The following is a 14584-nucleotide window of genomic DNA, read 5'->3' as shown; positions in this document are numbered from 1 at the left end:
TTAGGGCTACTTGTCTTTCTGACCAGATTTTGATGCCAACCTAACAGTCACGGTGTCTGGCCAGGACTGGCACGCTTAGTCAGTCTTCTGATTAAAATATAACGTAACAGAGGTTTGATGCCATGAGATAGAATACGACCAGGATTTTGGACTGGCAGAAAATGGCAAAAAAAAAAAAAAAAAAAAAAAAAAAAAAAAAAAAACCCTCCCTTTTTCTAGATAAAAGATGATAAAGTGAAAGCGTTCCTATTGGATTACAGGCAATTCTGCTAGGCTCCTCCCAGGGACCTAGCAACTGTGTACGTCATCATCTGCCGCCAGTACCTGCTGCCTGGTGCCTGCGGGTATAAAAGGACTTCCCGCCACCCCAGCACTCGGCTCCTGCCCCCCCTCCCTCTCCTTCTCTCTCTCTCTTTTTCTGTTTCTCTCTCTCTCTTCCACATTCTGTCCTTTCTGTCCCTCTCTGTCCCCGATTCTCTGCCCTCATGGCTCTGCTCCTGTCTCTGCCTCTACCATCTCTCCAGGCCCTCACTCCCTTCCCTTCCCCCAGAGAACCCCCTTTATACGAGGTCTGTCAAATGGCGTGATTTCTCAGGGGGGCACCTTGGCATGGCCCCACCAATTACCCCCCCCCATTATATTTCATAACAGTTAGGACCACACCCATAGGCACAAAAACGTAAGATATTTTCTTTTAGGTTAAGCACAAAGGCCCAGCCGAAATCTGTCACTGTGCCTAGCAAGGGTCTCCCTCCGCCCCCTGGACTACTCCTCTTAACTGTTTTTGTGCAAAACAGGAGGACTTTTGCTGCCAGACATTTCCAGAATGCTACATGAAATGATTCTAGGTAGGTAGCCTTAGATATCTACAAATGCGTGTGTGATTTTCATCACCTGAAAAATCCAATAAGCATCTTACAAGGTTCTCACAGAGGCCTTCTGAAGGTCTCAATGAAAATGACTAGAAAGGGGCTCCAAAGCAAAACAGGGGACAGATGCTAAATAAAGGACAAAATTAAAAAGAAGCTGAGAGGGGAAACGAGGATTTCAACATGCTGGCCCCACGGGGAGCTCTAGAGGAAGACCGCATCTTAAAGTCTGCCTTGATTTGAAACAAAACCGGCAAACTTTGGTGGCTGCGCACAGCCTGTTGCCGGCTCTGCGGGACTGTATGACAGGATGAAAGACGGGATACTTTGAGGTGCAGGTGCCGCCTAATGGCAGCAAACTATGCAAAACTTAAGAACTGGCTCCCACTGCTGGAGGAGGTGGGGCATTCATGGCTACTGTGTATCCTGTTTAAATTTTCTACTGAACCTGCAACAGGTTCTTAAATCCCAGTGTTTCTAAAGGCTAACGTCAACATGAAAATGCTAATCAATTTGAAACTAAGTTTGAGGTCTAATCTTATAAAAGGTACCAACTTGTAAAAGGTTACTAAGGATTAAAAGAGGCAAGTTAATGGTCACCCTATAAATGACCAAGTTCTTTAATATAGTCAGAACTGTATTTATAGTCACCCTAAATACAAATGTAATTTTTTTTACCGGAATAAACTTTATCGTTCTATATGTGTTTCAAGATTAAGCCTAAAGTGAATAACTCAGAGCACGTAAAAATTTATTTAAGATCAGGTACACTTAACAGATGACCCTCAAAACTTTTCAAAGCTCTGCTGAATGTGGCATTTAAAATGTTTAATAGAAAGGGCTATGACAAAAAAGCCACAGGTGACCTTAAGGTGTCCAAAAGGAGACAGATGGGGCACAGACCCGGATTGTGATGATGCTAACCCCTGGGCCAACTGTGGACACTGTAGGGTTGACTGCCCTCCTCTGCCTAAGTCAAGGTAGGCCAGTTTCCATGTTCCTGATCCACAGGAAAGTCTCTCAGGCTTCCTGAGTCTGGATGCTGAAGGTCTATGCTGTCCTATGCAGCAGTTAAAGATGCACTGTTGTCCTGTGTCCTTTCTAAGTTTATATTAAAGGACATAGCATCCAAGAATATAAACACTTAAATAGGCCATAAAGATCTAAAAAGCTATTTAAAATTAAAAAAAAAATAAAAAGCTTCCGATTTCCTCCCCCACTGCGCTGCTGAAATACTAAGATTTCAAAGGTTCGGAGTTGTGACACAGATCAATGGAGCTCTGACAAGCTGGTAAAGCACCGACTGCCGTTACCAGTCGCAAGCTCAAGATTTTAAATTGCCTTTGGTTGTCTTCTAAATATAAACTTAAAGATGCTTTTCATCATGCTAAAAAAATTAAAATTAAAAATAAAAATATCTAAATCCAATCTATATCCATCATCTCTCAAGCGACATCTTTTTAGCCCCTAACAATAGCTTTTGCTCTGATTCATGTCATAGCATGTGTCTGTTTACAGACACCCGTTAACTGCTTTTTCTACAAGGTGGATTTCAATGAAGACTATAAACAATGGTAATGTTAATATTACTAAAACCTTTATCTTTTTTTGTAATTCAGATTAGTCTCAGGGAATTGCAACTTGGATCCACCTGTCACAGTTCAAATGGACACCAGATACCTACTCCTGCCATGTCAGTCCACAACCTCGGCTTCCCCACCCACTACCCACTCCTAAGAGGAAAGCTCCAAATATGAGACTTTTTGTTTCTTTAAGTTCCTTCACTTTACCTTCCAGCCCTAGTCTAGATCTGTCTCTGCGGATTTCCACTCAGAGGTTAGGCACCATCCAGAAATCAACTGCAAACTACACACTGCTCCCAAAGTGATCTATGCCAGCCCCCAAATAGTCCCACGAGGCTAGAGAGCCCTGGACTTGCTGAAAGCTGATATGAACCGGGCCGGCCAGCATAATTCTCTGTCTCCTCATCTGGTCAACGAACCAGATGCCCCATTGCCTGGACCCCTTCCTGACTTTTAACTAAACATTCCAGCCTTCATGGGTCCTGACGACAACGTCCTAATTTCATCTGAGTAGCAGTTACAGAAGAGAATGTGCTGTCCCTTACCCTCAGCAAAGGCCGGAAGGTCAGGACAAAAGGAAACTCCCTGGCAAAGGGGACAGAGTGGCCACGTATAATGCCTGCCTACTGGCACACCGGGCTCCCTCATTGTCCAAAAGGTGCCTGTGAAAACCGAATAGACCACCAGGTAGATTCATCAGCTGAAACAGTTCTGCAATATGATAGGACACCTGATCTGCTCAATACAGAGTAAAACGTGTGGCTTTACGAAAAATTTATCCTTTGTACGCTAACCCGCCAGATGTCCTTAGAGAGACCCTAGCCATAATACAGATTTTGTCTCTTGCCAAGTAGAAAATGCTAAGTAAGATACTTGCTCTCTGCCAGCATCGTCAGCCTATATGGCAATGGAAATGGAAAATAGCACAGCCTTTTGTCTTTCTTTTTCATGAAAACGAGGTGGCCATAACATATTTATATGCAGTGAGGGACGGCACCCCGCTGTCCTCAGAAGGGACGCAAGATTACCAGAATCAGCACTGCAGGCAGAGACAGCCAGCCAAGCCTTGGGTGAGACTGAGGATCTGACGTCACTAGGCACAGCTGGCTCTCTTCCGCCCAAGCATCCCGGCATCCCTGCCAGAAGTGTTATTTCTTGATGAATCCAAAGAAGCTTTGCTTCCCCCCACCCCCACAAGACACACACACACACACACACACACACACACACACACACACACACACACGCCACATTTTTGGCTTCAAAAATTCTACTGGCTCCCACAACTGGTGCACTTTCCAACTGAAATTGCTTTAAAATGTGATAAATCGAATATTTCATTTACGAAAACAAGATTAGAAATGGTTCCATGTTCTATTCTAAAGAGTATCCCTTAGCACACAAAACCAGCCAACACAAAATTTTAAAATAATATGTATAGCTTCCCTCTTTGCATTTTAAACTGCCAATACATCTGAACAATACGGTCTGAACAGCTGCTGAACACAGCATTGAACACAAACTTTCAATGACCCTGAGTTCCCAAGATTTCACTTGGCAGAGAGCTGGGCCTGTCTGTGTGCAAACAAAAAATATTTTTGTCCCAGTCGATGAAAACCTCACATATCCAAACAGTGTGAATCTCTAAAGACTATGGCATCTAATGTCCCTGTCTTAGGTAGGGTCCCTATTGCTGCAATGAAACACCATGACCAGAAAGCAAGTTGGGGAGGAAGGGTTTATTTGGCTTACACACCCACATGGTAGCCCACCACTCAAACAGGGCAGGAAGCTAAAGGCAGGCGCTCATGCAGCGGCCATGGAGGAGTGCTGCTCACTGGCCTGCTCCTCGTGCTTTGCTCAGCCTGCTCTCTTATTGAACCCAGGACCACCAGCCTGGGAATGGCACCACCCACAGTAGGCTGGGCCCGCCCCCACCAATCACTAATTAAATAAAGGCCTTACGACTCGATATTGTGGGGCAATTTTCTCAATCGAGGCTCCCTCCTTTCAAATGACTCTAGCTTGTCAAGGGGACATAAAACTAACCCACACAGTTCCCTTCTGAGTTGTCCTCGATAAACTGCAGAGAAAAGAGGGCCACCCTCGTTCCACAGTCACTTGGTGGTATACACAGAAGTGTATTCAATAAGTTCAGAGCATATTTACGTTTATTTAAGACACACTGGGGCTATCAAGATGGCTCAGTGGGTAAAGGTGTCTGTTGCCAAGCTTGAAGACCTAAATTCAATCCACAGAACCCACATGGTAGAAAGTGAGAACTATATCACGCAAGCTGTCCTCTGACTTCCACACGTGCCATAGCGCGCGTGCGTGCGCGCGCGCGCACACACACACACACACACACACACACACACACACATACACACACACACACACTAAATAAGATAGAATAAAATATTTTTCTAAAAAAATTAAAAAAGACATACAGTTTATCTCTGTAGAGATATGTGCCCAAAAAACCTGTTCTATCTTGTATAAGCTATGTAAATACAAGACCATTGTGACTCTTATTAGGCATGGCTTTAGGAAAAGAGGCCATTTTTTTATTGATTATTACTTGACAGTTCCAGACACACTTATAATGTATACTGATCACTCTTCCCCCACACCACACACCTCACTCTGATACCTATCAACCTCCCCTTATCCTTACCAGTCTCTGTTTCAGAATCATGACTTTGAATCGGATTTGTTACCCATTTGATTGATCTGTGTGACCACTGGGTTGGAACTATCTACTGGAGTCTGATGAAATCCTCAGTGGGTACACACAGAAGCCGATGGGTCCCCGTTATCCTCAGTCTGTCTGCTCGGTGCTGAAGGGTGGGGCCCTTGAGCCCCCTCCTCCCTCTCTGCCTGACAGTGGCCCCATTCTTAAGCAGACCCAGTGCAGGTACCAGCAGCTGCTGTGAAATCAAATTGCCTTGGGTGTTTCTCGCCCAGGACATAGCATTTCCCAGCCATTCTCCTTGTCTTCTTGTTCTTATATTCTTTCTACCCCACCCCTACTCCACTCCTGCTTCTAAAGTCCCTGAATTTGAAAGGGGATAGGGCTGAGTATTCATTTATCCCTTATTGCCATGTACAGCCACGAGTCACCACTTCACCACTGTCCACTGGAAATGGAGGCTTCTTTCGTTAAGGCTTGAGGGTGTAAACATAAATATTAGGAAGGAGCTTGACGATATATTAATCTAGCTAAACAACAGAATTTAGTATCCCCTGCCCACTTAGAGTCTATGGTCTTTCTCCCCTGATGTGGGTATTTGACCAGGTTCACAATACCAAGCATAGATATGAAGCAAGGTTCAAATTCAGGGAGCAGTTGGTTACCCTGCCACTGATCCACAACGGGGCAACCATTCCTGGCAAGCATAGCATCCTCTTCCTTTTTCCCATAGCATCCTCTGTAGTAACTTCTAGACTAAGCAAACTAGCCAGCAGGGGAAGAAACTTCCAATCAGTTCAACCTTGATTTCTCTGGACCGTGAATCCAAGATGTGTGATATCTTCAAAAATAAAGTTTTATTGTCTAGTTCTGGCAAGAGAGATGGCAAGAGCCTCTGTTGCTTTAGGGAGCTTCTGGGGCCACTGACCAACAACTCTTAAGGAAAAGGTTTTTATTTAATAGCCCATGGCTCCTGGGTACAGATTCTTCTAGCTTTTCGGGCCATCTCCCTCCAAACATTTTTATTATTTTTTAAAATTTCTACTACAGGATAGTAGATTCCTGTATGACTTTTGTATCCCTTTCATCTTGGTTAGCCTTCCACAATTCCCAGAATATCCCCTATCTCCCGACAGCCTCTCTGCCTAAACCTTTCCATCCGCTGTGTCCTATTACCTATACTCTACCATCACCTCTCCCTTAATCAATCCTCATCCCAAACAAACGCGACGTTTTTGTAGCGATAGCTATAAGCAAGGCAATTAAAAAATATGCCCGTATTAGAAACTGCCTAAAGCTTTCTTAAGGATAAATTCTGAATTGTTTAGAAGAAAATTTGATGAACTATAGTCTCGTAGTTTAGTCCGGATTTATTCTCGGTGGCAGAAAAGAGGTAGACACTCTGAGAACTTGTTCCCAAGGGACTATTCCTTCAAACAAAAACTTAGTATGGAAGTTTCCATCCATCTCCATCACCCAGAAGAACGGTGTTTTGCACACAGGGCATTGCTTTTCAGAGTTCTGCCATGGGTGCTCCTCAGCGTACATCTCGATCGATCGGCCTCCAAACGGAAGCTTGCTGCTGCAGCTCAGGGGTGTGGAATCCCTGGTGATCTTTGGTTGAGAGAGAAGTGAGGCAACATCTTCCTAACACACTCATCCCACCTGCTTCCCTTCAGCTTAATTTCCACTGAAAAACCAAACAAGATTCGCAGACTCTGTGGAGAAATGCCAGGAGTTTTGGATGATATATCTGCAGGTTCCATCTCATATAAAACTATTCTTGGCATCTGGAATCATGGGGGGAAATGGTGTATTTATGTCTAGTGGTGAACTGAAAAAAATTAGAACCTGAAAAGATAGGGGGTTTTGTTGTTGTTGTTGTCTTTACAAATTGAGTAACATTTCCTTCCTTAGTGAGATTAGGCACCCCCAAAGGAAGTACCTATACGTAGAGCAGCAAACCATTCCAGGAAGCTCAGTGGTTAGAGTGGGCCTGAGTTCCCCGGGGAAGCTCAGGGGACACACCTGAGATGGTAGGCAGCTCCCTGCTCCCTGACAGATCCCTGGCCTGGAACACATGCCACACTTTTCCCATGTCACAGAACAGAGCTCTCCATGCGAATGAGGTACCTAGAGACCCTGGGGGTTTAGCCAATAAGCTCCCTTTCCCAGACATTCCTCCCTGTAAAAGGTATTTAACCTCTGCTCCACCCTGAGAAGTGGGTACGCATCCATTTTCCACGATGAACAACTAATGAACAGTTTGGAACCAAGGACTGTCTTTTTCATCAAGAACCGCCATGGGGAGAAGGCTTTCACCTACAGATCCGCTGCTTAATTCTACCATAGAAGGCCTCTCTGAGCTCCCGGCCATAACCGCAGCCAAGTACCTTCATCGATGAACAAAGCTGGAGTTCCTATCTCCCACCCCTTACCGGCCCCCATCCCTGCTCCAGCCCCTGGGCAGTCGCAGTTCTTAGGCCACAGGCCCTCAACTCTGCTCTCAACTCCACAGGACTCTACTGAGCCTGAATCTCCAGGAGTTTGGGAGCGCCCCACTCCGTCTCGGGACTGTGGACCCTGACCCTAGGTTCCTGACCTCTCTGTGCGCTTCTCAGAAGCGACTAGAAGCCAAGGAATACCAGCTTCTGCTTTCTCACATCTCAGACTGTGCTTTCACACAGGGCAGTGTCCCCGCCCTTCCCGGAAGCCCAGCACCCACCCTGCAGTATCATGGGATAAGCACTGTCAAGCTCTGTGTCCTATTGCCTCTCAAACAGTGTCCTGTAGTGGGGCGGAAATCGGACCCACACCTATACATTTAAAATTCTTTAACGCAAAGCAATATTTTATAAGGGGGGCTGGAGGCACAGTTCAGTAGGGCAAAAACTCTAGCCAGTCAATCCTGGGGATGGCCCAAGTTCCATCCCTGAACCTAGCTAAAAAGCTGGATGCAAGGGTCCACATGTGTGATACCCAGTGGTATGGTGGGAGAGAAGACAGAGCTGGGAGAATCCCCTGAGGATCACCAGAAGCCAGCCTGGACTGCACAGTAGCAGAAGCAGAAACAGAGACCCTGCTTTTGTGAGGTAAAGGGTGGGTATCACAGATATGGACCAACTCCCCAAGGTTGTCCTCAGACCTCCACATGAAAGAGAGCTCCCACACTCGTTCATTCATACACACGCTTTTACAAAGGGCAAACTAGACAATGTTTTAGTAACTAAAACTGGAACAGTAGACCCCCATGGCTAAAACAATGTTAGGACAATTCAACTGAACTCTGTTGAGACGCCTGCTCCTTTTCTGGGGTGTATACTATCCTTCTTCTCTTGCCTGTCATCTCTGATTGCCCATGCTGAATAGATGTGTGTTAAACAGTTTACTAATAATCTTCGAATTATGATAGGATATTTCACTTTTAACTCCTCTTCTTCTTAAGTTCCTAAATTATAGTAACAGAAATTTGCATGCCAGGGGCTGGAAACACAGCTCAGTGGTTAGAAGCACATGCTACTCTTGCAGAGAACCCAGAACCCACATGGGGGGGCTCACAACTCTCTCTAACTCCAGTTCCAGATGAACCCGCACCCTCTTCAGGCATCTGAGGGTACCAGACACACTCTGAGAGCTTAGGTATATATAGATGGAGGCAAAACAACATACACAAGCAGAAAAATAAATTAACCTAAAAGAGATAAATTTGCAGTCACACTTTTCTAATCTACTTACCACTATACATCATAATTCATATTCTCCTGGCTGAATAGGGACTTCTCAGGATGAAATAATCATAACTGATGGCATATGCCTCTCTGCTGTCCTTCTCTCTCCCCTTTCTGTTAATTGACTGGCTCATCAGAGAGAACAGGATTTACTGCAGCATGCGCCTCATACCAGGTCTTGAGGATCTGGGTTTGAAAAGGAGAAGTCACAGCTTGCCTTGTTTAATAACTGGACCACGGTGCTGCCTTCAAGAAGCAACCCTCGCACAAATGGCTCCTGTGGTCCTATTTGGGGTTCCTTCGTGTTTCCCACAGTCATTCACAGAGGGTCAATTTTTTGTCCTTGGTCCCTCCCTGACATCTCCTCGATCTGCATACCAGCCCAAGCGGTCAGTCTATGAACACTCAAAGACACTAACTGCCCGTTCCACCACCATTCCTTACTATAATTTTGTTTCAGACAGTGATACAGCCCAAACACATAGTGGGAGTACTGAAAAGCCTAAAGGCAGGGATGGACCATCTGGGTGTGTCCACTGTTACCCAGCTCTTCTTCAGTGTCTCCTGTCTCTAGTGGAGCACCAGCCCCAGATAGAGGCCCCTTTATACACTTCTGTGATTCCAGACATTAATAACTGTTAATAATAACTTTTCTATTGCTGTGACATAACACCATAACCAAGGCAATTTATACAAGAAGGAGTTTATTGGAAGCTTACAGCCACAAAGGGAAGAAGAAATTAGTCTCTGCCCTCAGTCTATGGTAACAGCCTTGAAAGTAGGCCCATGGCGTTATAGAGTTTGACTAAAAGAGAGCCATTGTTGTCTAGAAGTTTTGTGTTTTATTAGGCTGCCCCTTCTCTTGGTTCTATGACCTCAGGGAAACAGGTTTTTTTTAGGATAATAATTTGTAAGGGCTTTTTTGGTTTTTGTTTTTTAATGTTTCTTGGTCACTGTATATTTCAACACCATCTAGGGATATATATGTGGTGAAAAGAAGGAGGAGAAGGAGGAAGAAGAGGAGGAGGAGAAGGAAGTGGAGGAGGAAGAGGAGGAGGAAGAAGAGGGAGAGGAGGAGGAGGAGGAAGAAGAGGAGGAGAGGAGGAGGAGAAGGAGGAGGAGAGGAGGAAAGGAGAGGAGGAGAAAGAGGAGAAGGAAGTGGAGGAGGAAGAGGAGGAGCCTCAGAGGACTCGCCATCTCACCACTGTGTTATTCTCTCCACTACTAAAATCATTTTTCTATTCGTTTTATACATAACATCGGAGCTCACAGGCGGGCAGGAAAGGAACAGATAATTGCAACCACTCACCCTCACCAGAAATCCATGGTTGTTTTATGGTAGTGATTTTTCTCAGGTAAACTGGGTAGGTATAATTTCACAGCCTCCATACGTAGCAAAAGCACGTCTCTGAGAACTGGAAACTACAGCGGCACCCTGTCTTCCAAGTGGATATGGTTCCGGGGACATGGCAACCAATGAGCCATATGTTGTTTATTTGTTCGTGACATGCCAACTCTGGCTTTATTGATAATCTCACTTCTGTGTGTCGCAGCAGCCTGCGTGCCTCAGCTGTGATGGCTTGCTTCCTTGGTGTTCAGTATTTGTCTCGGGGATGTTGATTCTCTGTTCTCTTCCCCATCTGTTACCGAGAACCATCACTCTAAGATCTCACAGTGCAGCCACGTTGTTAGTACTCTTCTCCTCTGTACCTTCCTGTCTCCATTTTCAGCCTGCTGACTTGACTGCTCCTGTACTGTGCTCTAACAGGACAGTCTCAGTAGCAGCCTAACCCATCAGCTAGGCATCTGGTCTGCGCTTGGGGTGTAAGTCTGTGGCTTTGACTGTAGCAATGCCAGCATCCCCACAGCCCCAGCCTTGACCTGACACAGTGTTGGTCAGCTTGACAGCAAAGCATGCTGGGAAGAGACGAAAAACACAAAACCTTCAAATGCAAACTGCTCAGTAAACTTTCTAGACCCTCAGTTTTCTCTCATATTTAGTCAACATGACATGGTGTGTCTAGATATTTCAAAACACCTTCCTTGCCTTCCGAAGCTCCTTCCACACTCCTTTCTTTTTCTCCTGCTCTAACTTCCTCCCACGAGGCTCTTCTGTTAGTTATGTCCCTTCCTCCAAAATGTTCTTTTTCTATTTCTATTCTTTGGTAATCAGTTTTATGGCTCTAAATATTGTCTACATATTAGTGATCTCTAAATTTCTATCTGCAGCTCAGAGCTGTCTCCCGAACTCCACAGTCACGTGCTCCATCTCCTATCCAACATGACCAATAGAATGTCTACGGCAAATTCAATAAGTCTGCCTTCTCCAACAAAACAGATGGCCCCACGACCCATCTAAAACCCTCAGGATTATTCTCGACCTCATCCCCTATAGTGTAGAGGACGGAGAAGCACTGAGTGAGTAAAGTCTTCAGTGAGTGAGTAGACATGAACAAGGCCATGTGGGGGACTCTAAAGCCTCGCCTCTTGAAAGTGGCAAAGCCTTCCCCAGTGTGAGGCTCAGAGGGGTGGGGAAGCTCTCCTGGGGAGTCTCTGTGCTTATGGACGATTGGCCAGTGCATGCCTATAAAGACTAGCAACTGTAGCTTCATCCGGATGTTTAGAGCTGGTTTGGTGGAGGTGGATGGCAGCACACACCTTTAACACCAACGGTCGGGAGGTAAAGTTCTCGAGGCTAGCCTGATCTACAGAGTCAGGTCCAGGACAGTCATGGCTACACAGAGAAGGCCTGTCTCAAAAGCAAAAACAAGATGGCAGCCTGAGACTGCTCACCTAAAGAGACTAGCTAACCCCTGCCCCTGTGCTGTTCCTATTAAACACACTGAGGTTCTGGGCTGGGAACTGTAGCAGTGTCCAGCGGAACCCAGTTTACTCTATGTGTATCTTTGTCTGTTCTTTCTTTAGTTCCTCAACAGCCCTAGTCAGGGTTCCAGAATACAAGCCTTGAAGAACACAGAACTGGAGAGTCCTCCTTTGAACTCCTGGGCAGAATTTACCCAGCATGCGTCCTGGCAATTCCCACATCTTTCCTGCCACCTCCTGGGCCAACCACCTTCATCTTTCATCTGATAACTGCAGTGGCTTCCTACTAGGTCTCTCCTCTGATTCTGTGGTCCTCTCCACAGCTGTCTCAGTACTATAACTGTATTGATACTTTAAAATGGAAGCGAGGCGGGTCAAAAAATGACCCAGCGGTTCAGAATGTTTACTGCTCTAACAGAGGACTAGAATTTGGATCCCTGCACTCACTTGGGCAGCTCACAAGTGTTTGTAGCTTTCATGAATGTCCCTCAACACACACACACACACACACACACACACACACACACACACACCAAATAAAATGTTTTTAAAACTAAAATAATAACAAAATAGAAATGTAAGTCATTTCATCCTCCTACTAGAACCCAGACTGAAAGCCGAGGTCCCTGTAAGAGCCATTCATTCTCTACATGACCTGCCTGTTTCTCAATGTGGCTTCTACTCCTGCCTGCATTTACTTAGCCCAGTGTGGTGGTGTGAATAGGACTAGTCCCATAAGCTCATATATTTGACTGCATGGTCATTAGGGAGTGGAAACTCTTGACAGGGCTTAGGAGGTGTGGCAGGAGGAAGGGATGTGTCCCTGGGGGTGGTTCTTGAGGTTTCAAATGCTCAAGCCAGGCCCAGTGTCTGTCTGCCTGTCTGTCTGTGTCTCCCCTCCCACCCATCACTGCCTGTGGATCCAGATATAGAGCCCTCAAGAATACTTCTCCAGCACCACGTCTGCCTGCATGCCACCATTCTACCCGTCGTGATGGCAAAGGGCTCTCTTTACCTCTGAACTGTAAGCCAGCCCCAATTAAATGCTTCCCTTTATGAAAGTTGCTGTGGTCATGGTGTTTTCATAGCAACAGAACATCAACTAGGACATCCAGTTTCTAGCCAGTAGCTAGAGCAATCTATGAACCCATACCAAAGTCTTCACCCTGGCTATTCCTATTGTAGAGAATTCTTACCATAAACGTATGCTTAGTTCAAATGCCTGCCTCTTTGTAGAAAGACCTTCCAGATGAACCCTATCCTAACCAATATATAATCTCCACTACCTCTTACTGGGTGTAACTTTAATTTTTCTAAAAAGTCTTATTTTTAATGATAGTTCTTAAATGCTTTAACCTCCCTTTTAGCCCACCACCCACCAGAGTTGGTGGGAAAGAAAGGATACAGGAAGTGAACCTGTTTAGAAAGGTTTTTTGGAGTAACTCCTGTCTGTGTTGTCTGGTAATTGTCACGGTTGTCACAGTTCACAGGTCAGCAGCAGCAGCTCAATCCACTTGCAAACACTTTACGGATACAACAATAGTCTAGTTCAGTAGAGTCAGAGTCAGGATAGCGAACAGGAATCAGCATCGGTGGTACTACCTAGCAGAGACAGGCAGGCCTCAGGCTCAGCACAAGTCATCAGGAAGGACCAAGGCCAACAGGGACACCAGAAGAAGTTCTTGGCTGTTCCTCTCTCAGGGAAGTGAAGATCAGCGAAGATGCGTGACCCACACTGGGTGTTTTGTTTTGTTTCTTCCATAATATATATCATGTTTAACATAAACAGGGATTTATAATAGTAATTATTAAGCTTATTGACCATTATCTATTTTCTCTGTGATAAAATAAGCCCTCTGGAAGCAAGGACATCTTTCTCTGTGCACTGATAAATCCAAAGGACTTACAAGATGTCGCCCATGCATGAAACAAATATTGGTTGGATGTAGAAATTCATCTCATTGACGAAATGCATCAATCAAAGAATATTTATATGGAAATCCAGTCTATAACCTAAAAACTATAAATAAAAAATAAAAATAACTCAGTATGATTGCATCATAAATAAAATTCAAAGTTGTAGAACCAAAATCGATGACCCAAATGCTGAAACTCTGAAATCTTTATATTTTACTCTGAAGAGAGAGAAACACTCAGGGGGGAGCAAAATACACGTGCTTGCATTATGCACGCAGCCCTATGAAACTCAGTTACATGGTTTGTAAATCCGAAGGATTAGAAGCAAGCTGTTCTCTTTGTACAAGAGAAGACAGGACAGAAACCTAAAGGACAGTAAGCGAGGAGCAGCAACCTTTGGGCAGACACAAAGGACAGACACAAAATGTAAGTAAGCAAACTAAAAGTAAGTAAGTGTAGAGCATTGAGGCACCTGGTACTATAATAGATGATCCACACCCTTCAAGGTCACCATATTGTCCCACAAGATACTGATATAGCGTCAAGTGAGTGGGCGTCAACTGAGATACTGAGCATGAGATAGTTAAGAGAAAAATAGTATTCCATACACTTTGGAAAAAGTCCTAAGAAATATCATTGAAGTATTTCTACTAGAATCATTACGTAAGGCTAAACGTTGATGATTTGGGAGGGAGACTTTGTGAAATTCTGTGTGATGTAACTAAAGATTATAAATAACCACATCATTAGGCCTCCAGCTACTTTTGTAAAATAATCTTATGCTCCAAAGGGGAGCCACATCCTGGTCAACTTTCACATCTCGGGTTTTAGAATTCTGTATCTGAGGTTTTTATGATGTAGAATGAAGCATAAACACTCTTACCTAGCTGAAACCTATAACGGTGTGTCTAAGAGGACACATCAGCAGTGGGCACAGGGTTGGGAGTACAACACACCAAGAACATCCCCAAG

General features: G+C 44.9%; 1 protein-coding gene across 2 annotated transcripts in view; it reads right to left on the bottom strand.

Annotated features, from left to right (window-relative positions):
- Positions 1 to 14584, bottom strand: part of Rapgef4 (Rap guanine nucleotide exchange factor 4) — a 292910-nt gene that overhangs the window by 260116 nt on the left and 18210 nt on the right. The gene's annotated exons all lie outside the window — the stretch shown is intronic.

The sequence above is a fragment of the Rattus norvegicus genome, chromosome 3 (genome assembly GCF_036323735.1).
Source record: "Rattus norvegicus strain BN/NHsdMcwi chromosome 3, GRCr8, whole genome shotgun sequence".
Taxonomy (NCBI): Eukaryota; Metazoa; Chordata; class Mammalia; order Rodentia; family Muridae; genus Rattus; species Rattus norvegicus.
Note: the sequence above shows the minus strand (reverse complement) of the source record. Positions and strands in the feature narration are given on the sequence as shown.